Source organism: Canis lupus, chromosome 15, assembly GCF_011100685.1.
Source record: "Canis lupus familiaris isolate Mischka breed German Shepherd chromosome 15, alternate assembly UU_Cfam_GSD_1.0, whole genome shotgun sequence".
NCBI classification, from domain to species: domain Eukaryota; kingdom Metazoa; phylum Chordata; class Mammalia; order Carnivora; family Canidae; genus Canis; species Canis lupus.
The window spans coordinates 49,809,631-49,822,274 of record NC_049236.1 but is presented as its reverse complement, the minus strand read 5'-3'; the positions used below and the strand labels follow the sequence as shown (position 1 = coordinate 49,822,274).

Below are 12,644 nucleotides of genomic sequence, written 5' to 3'. Positions count from 1 at the left end.
TTAGGACTTCCAGTAAAAATGTTGAATAATAATGGTGAAAGCAGACATCCTTGTCCTGTTCCTGATCTCAGGGAGAAAGCCTTCAGTCCTTTACCACCAAGTATGATGTTAGCTAGGGATTTTTTATAAATGCCTTTGTCATGCCTTTATCATGTTCCCTTCTCCTAGTTTTCTGAGTCTTTTTGTTATGAAATAGTGTTGAATATTGTCAAACACTCTTTCTGCATCTCTAGAAATGATTACGTGGTTTTTTTCCCTTTGTTCTATTAATGTGGTATATTATATTGATTACTTAGTGGTTACGTTGGGGATTACAGTTACTATCTTCAGCTTATAACAAACCTATTTGATCTGATAACTTAGCTTCAATAACATGCATTATATCTATTTCTAGTCCCTTTATGTTGTTATTGTCAAATACATCTTTATACATGGCACATCTGTTAACATAGGTGTATAATCATTGTTTTAGACATTAGTCCTTTTTTTTTTAAAGATTCCTCTATTTATTTATTTATTTATGATAGAGAGAGAGAGAGAGAGAGAGAGAGAGAGGCAGAGACACAGGAGGAGGGAGAAGCAGGCTCCATGCCGGGAGCCCGACACAGGACTCGATCCCGGAACTCCAGGATCGCACCCTGGGCCAAAGGCAGGTGCCAAACCGCTGAGCCACCCAGGGATCCCCAGTCTTTTAAATCATATGGGAAAAACAAAGAGATTACAAACTAAAATTACAATAATACTAGTTTTATATTTACCTATAGTTATCTTTATTTCTTCATATGGTTTCACATTACCATCTAGTATCCTTTCATTTCAGCCTGAAGTACTCTTAGCATTCCTTGCAGGGCTGGTCTACTAGCAATGAACTCCCTTAGCTGTTGTTTATCTGAGAATCCCTTCATTTCACCCTCATTTTTGAAGGATAGTTTTGCCAAATACAGAACTATTGGATAACGATTTTTTTTCTTTCAACACTTAAAATGTACTCTCCCATGGCCTCTATGGTCTTGGTGAGAAATTGGCTGTTCAGCTTACTGAGGACCCCTTGTTTGTGACTAGTCAATTTTCTCTTGTGGTGTACCAAGTTCTCTCTTTGTCTTTGTCTTCCAACAGTTTGATTATAATGTGTCTAGATGTGGATCTCTTTGGATCTACCCTGCTTGGAGTTTTTTGAGCTTCTTGGATGTATACCATCACACCTTTCATAAATTTTGGAAAGTTTTCAGGCATTTATTTCTTCAAATAATCTTTCTGTCCCTTTCTTTCTCTCTTCTTTTAGGATTCCCAATAATGCATATATTGCTAAGCTTGATGGTGTTCTCTAGGTCCCTGAGGCGCAGTTGCTGCTGCTGCTGGTACGGCTTCACTTTCTGATTCTCAGACTAGAGCCATATCTTCACATTTGCTGATTCTTTCTTCTGTTCAAATCTTCTGCCTGGGATCCCTGGGTGGCACAGTGGTTTGGCGCCTGCCTTTGGCCCAGGGCACGATCCTGGAGACCCGGGATCGAATCCCACGTCGGGCTCCCGGTGCATGGAGCCTGCTTCTCCCTCTGCCTGTGTCTCTGCCTCTCTCTCTCTCTATCATAAATAAATATTAAAAAAAAAATCTTCTGCCTAATTCTTGTAGTGATTTTTTTCTATTTCAGCTATTGTAACTTTCAGCTCCAGAATATCTATTTCATTCCTTTTTACAATTCCTATCTCTGTATTGGTATTCCCTACTTAGTCATACATCACTCTCCTGATTTCCTTTAGTTATATTTATCTATTTCTTTCCATTCTCCCGCATGTTTAACACAGTTAATGTAAAGCCTTTGCCTAATAAGTCTGTCTGGGCTTCCTTGTGGGTGGTTTCTGTCAATTTTTTTCTTCCTATAAATAGGTCATACTTTGCTGTTTCTTTGTATGTTTTGTAATTTTTTGTTGAGAACTGGACATCCAGTTGAGAACTGGATAAGGGTTTCATATTCAAAAAATGTAAAGAACTCTTAAAACTTGACAAAAGGACAAACAGCCCAATTTGAAAATGGGTAAAGGCTCCTGAAGAGATATTTCTTCAAAGTAGATATACAACTGGTCAATTAGCATATGAAAAAGATGTCCAACATCATTGGTTATCAAGGAAACACATATGGGAACCACATCAAGATGCCATTCCACACTCACCAGGATAGTTATAATAAAAAGAATTAAAAAAAAAAACAGAAAATAATAAGTGCTGTTGAGGATGTGGAGAAATGGAAACCCTCATAAATTCCACTGGGAAATGTAAAAAGAGATCTGTGTTCCTCAAAGGGTAAAACAGAATTACCATATAACCTAGCAATTGCACTCTTAGGTATATATCCAAAAGAATTTAAAAAACAGGTACTCAAATACTTGTTCACAAATGCTTACAGCAGCACAATTCACAATAGCTAAAAGGTAAAAACATCCCAAATATCTAGGAACATATGAATGGATAAACAAACTGTGATATGTATATACAATGGAATATTATTGAGCCATAAAAAGGAAAGGAGTACTGACACATCCTATAATTTGAATGTGATTCAAAAACATTATGCTAAATGAAAGCAGCAAGGCACAAAAGGTCATTTGTTGTATGTTTCATTTCATGCAAAATATCCAGAACAGGGATCCCTGGGTGGCGCAGCGGTTTGGCGCCTGCCTTTGGCCCAGGGCGCGATCCTGGAGACCCGGGATCGAATCCCACGTCGGGCTCCCAGTGCATGGAGCCTGCTTCTCCCTCTGCCTGTGTCTCTGCCTCATTCTCTCTCTCTCTCTGTGACTATCACAAATAAATAAAAATTTAAAAAAATTAAAAAAAAATATCCAGAACAGACAGATCCCCCACACACAAAGCAGATCTGTGGTTGCCAGGGAGAGAAGAGGGAATGGGGCTGATTACACAATAGTTATGATGTGTTCTTCTGGGGTGATGAATACTTTTAAACTCTAGGTGGTGGTCCACAACACTGTGAATATTCTAAATGGTAAACTGCATGTTGTGTGAATTTCACCTCAATTTAAAGAAGAAAAAAACTTCTACTGTGTTTAAATTATGGCCCTAAATCAACCCTAAGCATCAGAGCTTCATACTTCAACTTCACTGCTTTAATCACCCAATAGAATCACTTCTACTAAATTGTACTCTGGCATTATGTATTTGGCTTGAACTGAGTAACATTACAAGTACTCGCGGTGTGAAAATCATTATTGTAGCCATTGGAAAAATGTTCATAGGATGCTGGCTTCCCTGTCACACAGTGCCCTCTTCACATGAACCGATAGCATATTTCCACTCAAGCCTCCATTCCTAAAAAGGTTCCTGGATAAATAGTAGGTTTTTAACTTTATAGACACTGTGTCGCTTGACATGATTGCACTAGAGGTATTTAAGGGAACCTGCTCCACTCATATCACCTTCTGACAAATCTCCAGAGTAGGCAGCAAGTCTTTAGATCTTCTCAAGTGTCTGAACCAGGATAAAAAAAAGAGAAATGAGAAAAAGCAAACACCACCAGCACACTGATGGCAGAAGACTGTGGTGAAGGTCCTCAAACTCCTGTAGCTCAGGCCTGCAAACACTCTGGACCCCCAGCCAACCCGGGTCTCAGAGAGGCTCAGCCCTGGCAGGACACTTGCTCTTAAATCAATGTTGTGTTTCAACTTGTGGCACCCCTTAAGTTGAGCCAGCTGTACCCAGGAAGCTCAGATGTGAATTTATGGTCCATATTCTATAATAGGAGTACTGGTTTATGCACTTCTATGGGCTTCAACTTGTAGTGGTCCCTGACTTTCACCTTCACAATTTTATCTTTCTTTTGTATCCTATTTCTACTAAACACCCATTTTTTTAAGGACAAAGTGGAATATAAATAATAGGAAAATGAGTGTCATGTTACCGATCTGTATGGAAAGTAAGCAATCAAGGAAGAAAGGAAAGAAAGGAGGGAGGGAGGGAAGACAGGAGGGAGGGAGGGAGGAAGGATGGAGCAAATCTATCTGTACATATAACTGCAATCCCCTTCTATGCAGACCCACCATTTGAGTAATAATATTTAAGATAAATTCTTTAACTTTCCTCTTTTTTTTTTTAAGATTTATTTATTTATGATAGACATAGAGAGAGAGTGAGGCAGAGACACAGGCGGAGGGAGAAGCAGGCTCCATGCCGGGAGCCCGACGTGGGACTCGATCCCGGGACTCCAGGATCGCACCCTGGACCAAAGGCAGGCGCCAAACCGCTGAGCCACCCAGGGATCCCCAAATTCTTTAACTTTCCTTATAAGATATCTCATTTTTCAATCCATCATTTGAAATGACAGCACTTATGAGAAACTTTAATCTAAGGTTATCTACTGCCCAGACTGGGGGAAATTACTAATACTTGTAAGAGAACTAGTCTCTGGTATAACTAACTGATTTCTCCATTTTATCATATACTTTTATCCTTATAATGGTTTTATTGTCAGCTACAAATTCATTTTGAAAATAAGCAAAGTTAACCAGACAAAGAAAGAATAATTCAATGGTCATTACTTCTTTCCTTTCTCCCTTTCCAACCCCGCTTCCTGCATCACCATTAGAATTCTGCTCAATGTGTACAACTTTTTAATCAATGGGCACGATCATCTCAAGCTGTATCTTAAGAGATGTACAATAGTGCTGAAGAACAAAAAAAGAACGTGATGAGATTGAACAACACTTCTAGGGATGCTGGGGTAGCTTAGTGGTTGAGCAATCTGCCTTTGGCTCAGGTTGTGATCCTGGGATCCTGCAATTCAGTCCCACATCAGGCTCCCTGTAGGGAGTCTGCTTCTCCCTCTATGTCTCTGCCTCTCTCTGTATGTCCCTCATGAATAAATAAATAAAATCTTTAAAAAGAAACAGAGAATCAAGAGAGAAAATTAATGAAATCAAAAGCTGGGGGCAGCCCAGGTGGCTCAGCGGTTTAGCACCACCTTCAGCCCAGGGCCTGATCCCGAAGACCCAGGATTGAGTCCCACGTCAGGCTCCCTGCATGGAGCCTGCTTCTCCCTCTGTGTCTCTGCATCTCTCTCTCTCTCTCTCTCTCTCTCTCTCTCTGTCTCTCATGAATAAATAAAATCTTAAAAAGAAAAAAAAGCTGGTTCCTTACTGAATTTCAAAAATTCAGAAACTCTTAGCCAGATTAAGAAAAAAGAGGACACAGATTAGTGACATTAGAATGAAAAAGGGGTCATCACTACTGATCCCAGGACATTGAGGATAATAAAGGAATACTGTGAACTAGGTCCACAGACTGAATAACCTAGATGAAATGGACCAAGATCCTGAAAGACACAATCTAACCAAAACTCAAAGAGAAATAGATTGTCTGAATAGGCCTATATCCATTAAAGAAATTGAATCAATAATCTTCCAAAACAGATACGCCAGGCCCAGATGGGTTCGCTAGTGGATTCTACCAAACATTTAAGGAAGAAATTATATAAATTCTCTATAATCTCTTCCAGAAAATAAAAGTAGAGAATACTTCCTAACTCATTCTAGTATTAAAAACCAGACAAAGACATTACAAGAAAGAAAAACTGTAGACCAGTATCTCTAATGAATAGAGATACAAAAATCCTCAACACAATATTAGCAAATCAAGTTCAACAATCTATAAAAAAGCATGTGGTGCAGAAGGATGAGCAACAAGCTTGGGCTCAGAAGGCCTGGGTATGAGATTCAATCTGCCACATGCTATTTAACATCATTGGGCAAATCACTGAATCATACTTTATCATAATTGACACCTGCCTATCTACTGTATAGTAATAAATCAAATGAGAAAAAAATGTGCACAACCACATCAAATTATATCATTACTCCAAATTAAAAAGCACTAATTTAATGAACAGCAACAATGATACTCCGAATGACAAAGGTCAATGGCAGGAGTTACCAAAATCAGAGCCACAGGTTTGCTCTTGGATCGGCGTCAAATTCACTGTGTTATTCATGGCAATAGACTATAGCTCCCGGCCTAAGCAGGCACCCAGAGGATGCTCAGGCACCTCCAGGACCTTAACAAACTCCCAGAAAAATGACTTAAAGATTCAGATCCTACAGACAGTAGCAGGCACCGCACCTCTCAGGCACCACCTAAGTACTTGACAACACTGCCATCCTATGCTTTTGCAGAAACTGCATTTATCTTCCACTAAGCATTCTGGCAGACTGCTTTACCGGAACCTATTACATAGCCACCAATTTATTTGAAAAAGGGAAGAAACAGATACACACAAAAGAAATTCATTACCCACGGGATATGTCACAGTTAATGGTAATTAATCAAACTTTTTTTTCCCTTCGTGTAGAAAACCAGCCACATAAATAACCATATCGGAGAATCAATGGAGCATCTGTTTCATCCTTTAAAAAAAAAAAAAAAAAAAAACAACTAGCAGAATGCTGCTCAGATTTTCTGATATGCCTAAAGAAAACCATTTTCAGAGACAGGAGATATATTTTCAACTGAAAAAATAAATCTGTAATCTCCTAAATTTGTTTCCTATACCATAATTACATCCTTTTCTATATATGTACAACACCTATTAACACAGGTGTACTTGATTGTAAACACATATTAAAAAAATTTAGGCTAGTGCCATAAGATACAAAGATAAAAGCTCAGGAATTTCCTGCGGTGTTTTAGGAAAGCAAATTTCATTTGCAAATATTTCTGTACATCCAAATAAAATAACTATACTTATAAAAAATGTCTAATCTTCTGAACTCCTATCTCCTGAACAAAATGAAGGAAAAATTACGCCCTCCATAAGTAGCCAATTTATTCTGTCAATGCCCTAAATCTGTGTGTTTTTACTGCCTTTATTACTGGTAGTATCACCCAGATTCAAATTTCACATATTTTGCTATCCCTTCTAAAACTAAACTCCATACAAATCTTCATTCCTATGTGCTTCAGAAAATCAATATTTGCACAGAGATACTTATTTAGCCAAGTGCCATTTGAACCAATATCCATAACAAATACCCAGGGGGCAGCCGCAGTACTTTTCAGTACCTCAGCAACTTTGGTCCGCTAAAGATACCTTAAACACAAAAGCTATACATTACTATATCTATGGTGAGTAACTTATTTGAAAAATATACAATTTAACACTACCAACTGATTCATTTAAGTTTCTCTGATTTAAGGTATTTCAAAGAAGAATGCTTAGACTTTTCTTTCTAAACATATTTTCCTTTGAATTCCCTAAAAATGTATTTGACTGGATGAGGTCATTAATTCCAAGATCACAATAAATACTACTAATAATAGCTCTAAGGCTTCAATAGCACGTACAATGTGGCCTGCACAGTTTTAAGTACCTTACATATAAACTAATAAAGGCATACCTCAGGAACGTTGTGGGTTCAGTTCCAAACCACTGCATTCAAGTTTCTGTCACAATAAAGCGAGTCAAATGAACTTTTTGGTTTCCCAGTGCATATAAAAGTTATGTTTACAGTATACTGTAGTATTTTAAGTGTGCAATAGCATTACATCTAAAAGAATCAATGCGCATATCTTAATTTAAAAATACTTTATTACTAAAAAATGCTAACCATCATCTGAGCTTCCAGTGGGTCATCATCACTGATCACAGATCATTGTAACAAATAATGAGAAAGTCTGAAATACTGTGAGAATTACAAAATGGGACACAGAGATATGAAGTGACCAAATACCTTTGGAAAAATGGTGCTGACAGACTTGCTTGCTGGCAAGGCTGCCACAAACCTTCAATTTGTAAATAACACAGTTACCTGTGAAGAGCAATAAAATGAAACACAATTAAACGAGCTATGTCTGAATAGTCCTTAGAACAACCCTGCAGGATAGGCATACTATTATTATTCTCCCTATCTCACAGCCAAGGAAACTGAGGCAGGGAGAGATGAAGTGACTTGCACCAGGTGACAAGGAGCAGAGCCGATTCAACCCAGGCAGGCTGTCTCCAAAGTCAGTATTCTTCAGGTTAGATTACACAGCATTTCTTCGGATAGATTAGCAGATTTAATTTTTTTAATAGGTAGATTTTATGTGAAGAGAATAACTGATCTTGATCTAGTCCAGGGGGAAAAAGGAGATTTTTCTACATCTATTAACAACAAATAAAAATGAGGAGGTTCCATCTCACGATTTACCTGATGATTGCCTTCTTTTACTGAGTTGCTAGCACATCAAAATGGTCCTCGTGGGGCCCAGAAAAAATAAAGAGTGGCACAAAGTCCACGAGGATGCTAATCAGCAATCTCTATATGCTTCCCTCTTCTCTCTGCACAAATTTTAAAGGTTACCCGTGTCCTCCTGGACATCTTCTCTGTTGGCAATTACAAGTCATTAAAACAGTCTCTGATAATGTCCTGATAGTATCCATAAAGTCTCTACATAAAGATTCTTCCAGACAATAGCTAAAGACCTATAAACAGTAGCAGGGTCTGCTCTGTGACTTCCAATCATCAAAATGAAAGATTTCCAGAAGAAAATGGGGAGAGGGAATTAGAATCTGGGTGGAGAATGGAGGGAAATGCATGCATTTCTAATTGGCATGCATCAGGGCTTTGTGGCCATTTTATAACTACACTTACTTTATGAAGTCATATATCAAAACCCAGTCAGGAATAACGTGGTCAAGGAAAATGAGGTTGTTAAAGAAAATCAAAGATGTAGAATAATCTGAACCATCAGCTGGACGGGTTTCATTCAGCTGGCTGGACTTGTACTGGGCAGAATTGGCTTCATGCAGAAAAGAGAGAAGTTCAAATCAGTAGGTAAGCCACAGGACCCAGGATTTCCACCCAGAGAAGGCAGCAAAGCCACATGGATAGAACAGGTGCCAGGACTCCAGTTCTTAAGGAATAAACAAGCAAAAGAAAACGGGGACTGGGACTCATATATACAGAAAAAGTCAAGTTACAGTCTTTCACTTTCCCTTGCCTTGCACTCACCAAAGGAGGTTAGAAATCTTCATAACTTCTGCCCCAATACAGAAACACATCTTCAGACCCTCTGTGCACTGTTGTTCTCTTCATCTACACTTCTCAATGAGAACCAGGAAGGATATAATAATCACTTCTACTTACTGCTTAATAGTTTTCTAAACTTGTTTTAACGAGTTCACATATTTGCTTTTTAACATTTTACTTTGAGTTGGAGATTACAAGGTTTTATCTTTTCATGAAGATTCCAATGTGTAGAAAAATATTGAAGACAAAGAGAAGTAAATAGTGAAATCCCCCTAGACCGAGTCAACCTTATTTCATTCTCAAGGATACTCAAGGAATAGAGCCAAGGCCAAACAGCATGGCCATGCCTATCCAGACTGCCCTCTTCTTTGCTGGAAATGAGGTTGGGGTAAAATATCTTTACAACTGGACTCTTCCAAGTCCTGAAGCAACTATTCCCTAAATTCTGGTAGGTCCTTCCTCCCTATAAAACAGGAATCCCACGGAAAAAGGGGCTTGCTGCAATCATTCTGCAGAGGTGGTCTCTAAATTCATATATATATACCAAACACTACGGTAGCCCAGGGTTTCTAAACCTCAAAACTACTGATATTGTTAAAGAGAAAATATTCTGACACATGGCAAACCAGTAAGGAAGGTTTTACTCAGGACTATGACAAAAGGTTTCAGGGTTATAGAAATAGGAGAGAGAAATCAGGGCAGCCCCGATGGCTTAGCGGTTTAGCACCACCTTCGGCCCAGGGCGTGACCCTGGAGGCCTGGGATCCAGTCCCATGTCAGGCTCCCTGCATGGAGCCTGCTTCTCCCTCTGCTTATGTTTCGGCCTCTCTCTCTCTCTCTCTCTCTCTCTCTTTCTAATAAATAAATAAAATCTTTAAAAAAAAAAAAAGGAAAGAGAAATCAGGGTCAACCCCAAATTCAGAAAAGACAAGTGGGAATTTCTATCAACCCACAAGCAGAGTGAGGGATTCAGCAGACGGGAAATTACTAAGACAATATATCAAGGATGGAGGATTCTAACTAAACTGATCTAACAGGATTCTTTCTTGCTGAACACAGATCAGAGTGATTAGATATCAGGGGTGGGGGGGTATGGAATTTGATCAGGAATCAGGGGTGATCAGATATTAAGGACGGGGGAATTTTCACTAAACTGACTCAGCAGAATTCTTGCCAAAAATGACTTAGGCAGGCCAAAAACAGGCTTGGAGCCAAGCAAAGTGGAGACCTAGTCAACAAGAAGGCTCAGAGGAGCCTAACTAAAGTTTAGGCAAGAAGAGTGTCTTTGTCAACATTTTGGATCAGTCAATCCTTTGTCTTGAGGGACCATTCTGTGCATTGTAGGATGTTTAGCAACATCTCTGGCCTCTACTCACTAATTGCCAATAGCATCCACACCCCCCATAGTTGTGACCACCAAAAATGTCTTAGGACATTGCCAAATGTCCCCTGGTGGCAAAACTGCCTCTGGTTGAAACTACTGCTTTAGACCAAAGGTTGGCTGTTTATATTAAATATAAATATTTTAGGCCCTATAGGATACATACACAGTTGATTCTTGAACAACATAGATTTGAACTACATGGGTCAACTTATATGTGGCTTTCTTTTCCAATAAATATAGCACTATGACTGTATTTTCTCTTCCTTATCGTTTTCTTAATAACAGTTTCTTTTCTCTTACTTTAAGAACACAGTATATAATACATATACAAAATGTGTGCTAATCATCTGTTTATGTTATCAGTAAGGCTTCTGGTCAATAGGAGGCTATTAGTAGTTAAAGTTTCAGGGAGTCAAAAGTTACCCATGGGTTAGAAAATCCTGAGCAGAGAGATCTGTGCCCCTAACCCCCTACACTGTTCATGGGTCAACTGTATGCTTTTTATACAAAATCCTGTTTTCATGTGTTTTTTTGAAGAGAGAAAGAGTGTGCATGATGGGGTGGGGGCGCGCAGGTATAGAGGGAGAGAGAGAATCTTAAGCAGGCTCCATGCCCAGCACAGAACCCGAATGGGGGTTCAGTCTCACATGCCTGAGATCCTGATCTGAGCTGAAATCAAGAGTTGGACACTTAATCGACTGAGCCACCCAGGCATCCCCTCTTTTTTTTTTTTCCAACCATTTAAAAATGCATAAACTATTCTCAGCAGGTAGATTATTTAAAAAAACAAAACGAAAAACAGGTAGCAGGCCAGATTTGGTCCATGGGCCACTGTTTGCCAAACTCTACTTTAACTATTACCTTTTCAAATACATATAGGTAGTATTATATTTAATAAAATATCTATTTAAAAGTATGAATATAAAATAATTAACATTATTTTCTCAACTGAGGGAAAGAGAATTAGGAGCAAAATCTTTAGCAGTCCACAGACTGTTTTTACATTAGAAAATTATGCTCATTTTCAACAGTCTGTAGAAAGCCATCCAAAAAACATTCCCACAAATCTGCTCTTTCCCCACTAAACATAATCTATTCCTAGGTCCCCAAATCCCCAACTACATAGTGTTGATTTGGAGGTTTGTTCTTGTTGTTTTTTAACTGACACTACTTTGATTTGCATTTAACATGGGTTTTTTTGTTTGTTTGTTTGTTTTTGGTATTTAACATGTTTTTCATACACCCTCTTCTTATCTAACATTCTGGAATGCACCTCTAAAATTAATTTATTCCTTGCTACAGAGTCTGTGAATATGAAAGAGGTCACTGGGACACCTTATTTGCTTACGGGTCACTCACATGAACCCATATGTTCCACAATCCTCTCATTTTTGCCTCTAGAAACAAACATATACTCATATATTAATAGAATTGCCCTGGAAATCATGACAAGTTCAAAAGGACCCTAGGACTACACACAAGTTATACTCTAATCCAGCTACTAAATGTGAGAATTTAAGTTTTGTGGCACTTTTGTTTTTAACAACTACAACAATGCCACAGGGGAAAATAAAAAGACCCAGCAACTTCTGTTTTCTCAATTTACTAGTTTTCATTAAGATCTAAATTATTAGGAAAAATAGAGAAAGGATCTCTAAACAAATTTAGAGGGGGTGCCTGGATGGCTCAGTCATTTAAGCATCTCCCTGTGGCTCAGGTCATTGTCTCAGGGCCCTGGTATTGAGTCCTGAGTTGGGCTTCCTATTTGGCAGGATGCCTGCTTCTCCCTCTCCCCTGGCCTGCTAATGCTCCCTCTCACTCACTATCTCTCTCTTTCTCTCTCATAAATAAATAAATAAATAAATAAATAAATAAATAAATAATCAATCTAGCTAGCTAGCTATCTAGCTATCTTTAAAAAATAAAATACATTTAGAAAAACATGTCTAATATGTAAACCACAAACTCTGTAGTATACATCTGCCATTGTTTACTCTTCTTTGATTAAAACATCAATATACAACTTCACCTTTGATGCTGTGACCCTAAATAGCAAAGCAGCAGTTGATCATCAAGAGAAGACATATTCTTTATATTCAACTGAATTCCTTTTTAAAATCATAAAAACAAGATGTTGTCATTGCAAAGAAAGTATAAGAAATATAAAGATAGTAAAAGTCACTGAAGGCACAAGAGATAAACTATTTTTAAAGCTTTAATGTCTTTCCTTCTAGTCTTTTTCCTAT

The 12,644-nt window shown here is 38.3% G+C and overlaps 1 protein-coding gene across 9 annotated transcripts in view; it reads right to left on the bottom strand.

Annotated features, from left to right (window-relative positions):
* FAM160A1 (family with sequence similarity 160 member A1) overlaps positions 1-12,644 on the bottom strand; it is a 232,600-nt gene that overhangs the window by 141,386 nt on the left and 78,570 nt on the right. Inside the window, exons 4-5 of one of the 9 annotated variants that reach the window (XM_038559023.1) lie at positions 7,734-7,811; positions 7,401-7,446 (exon numbers count right to left, since the gene is read on the bottom strand). The exons of 7 other annotated variants lie outside the window; for them this stretch is intronic. The gene's annotated coding sequence lies outside the window, so the exon portion shown is untranslated. The remainder of the gene's footprint in view (positions 1-7,400; positions 7,447-7,733; positions 7,812-12,644) is intronic. One more of the 9 variants, XM_038559024.1, reaches the window with a different exon arrangement.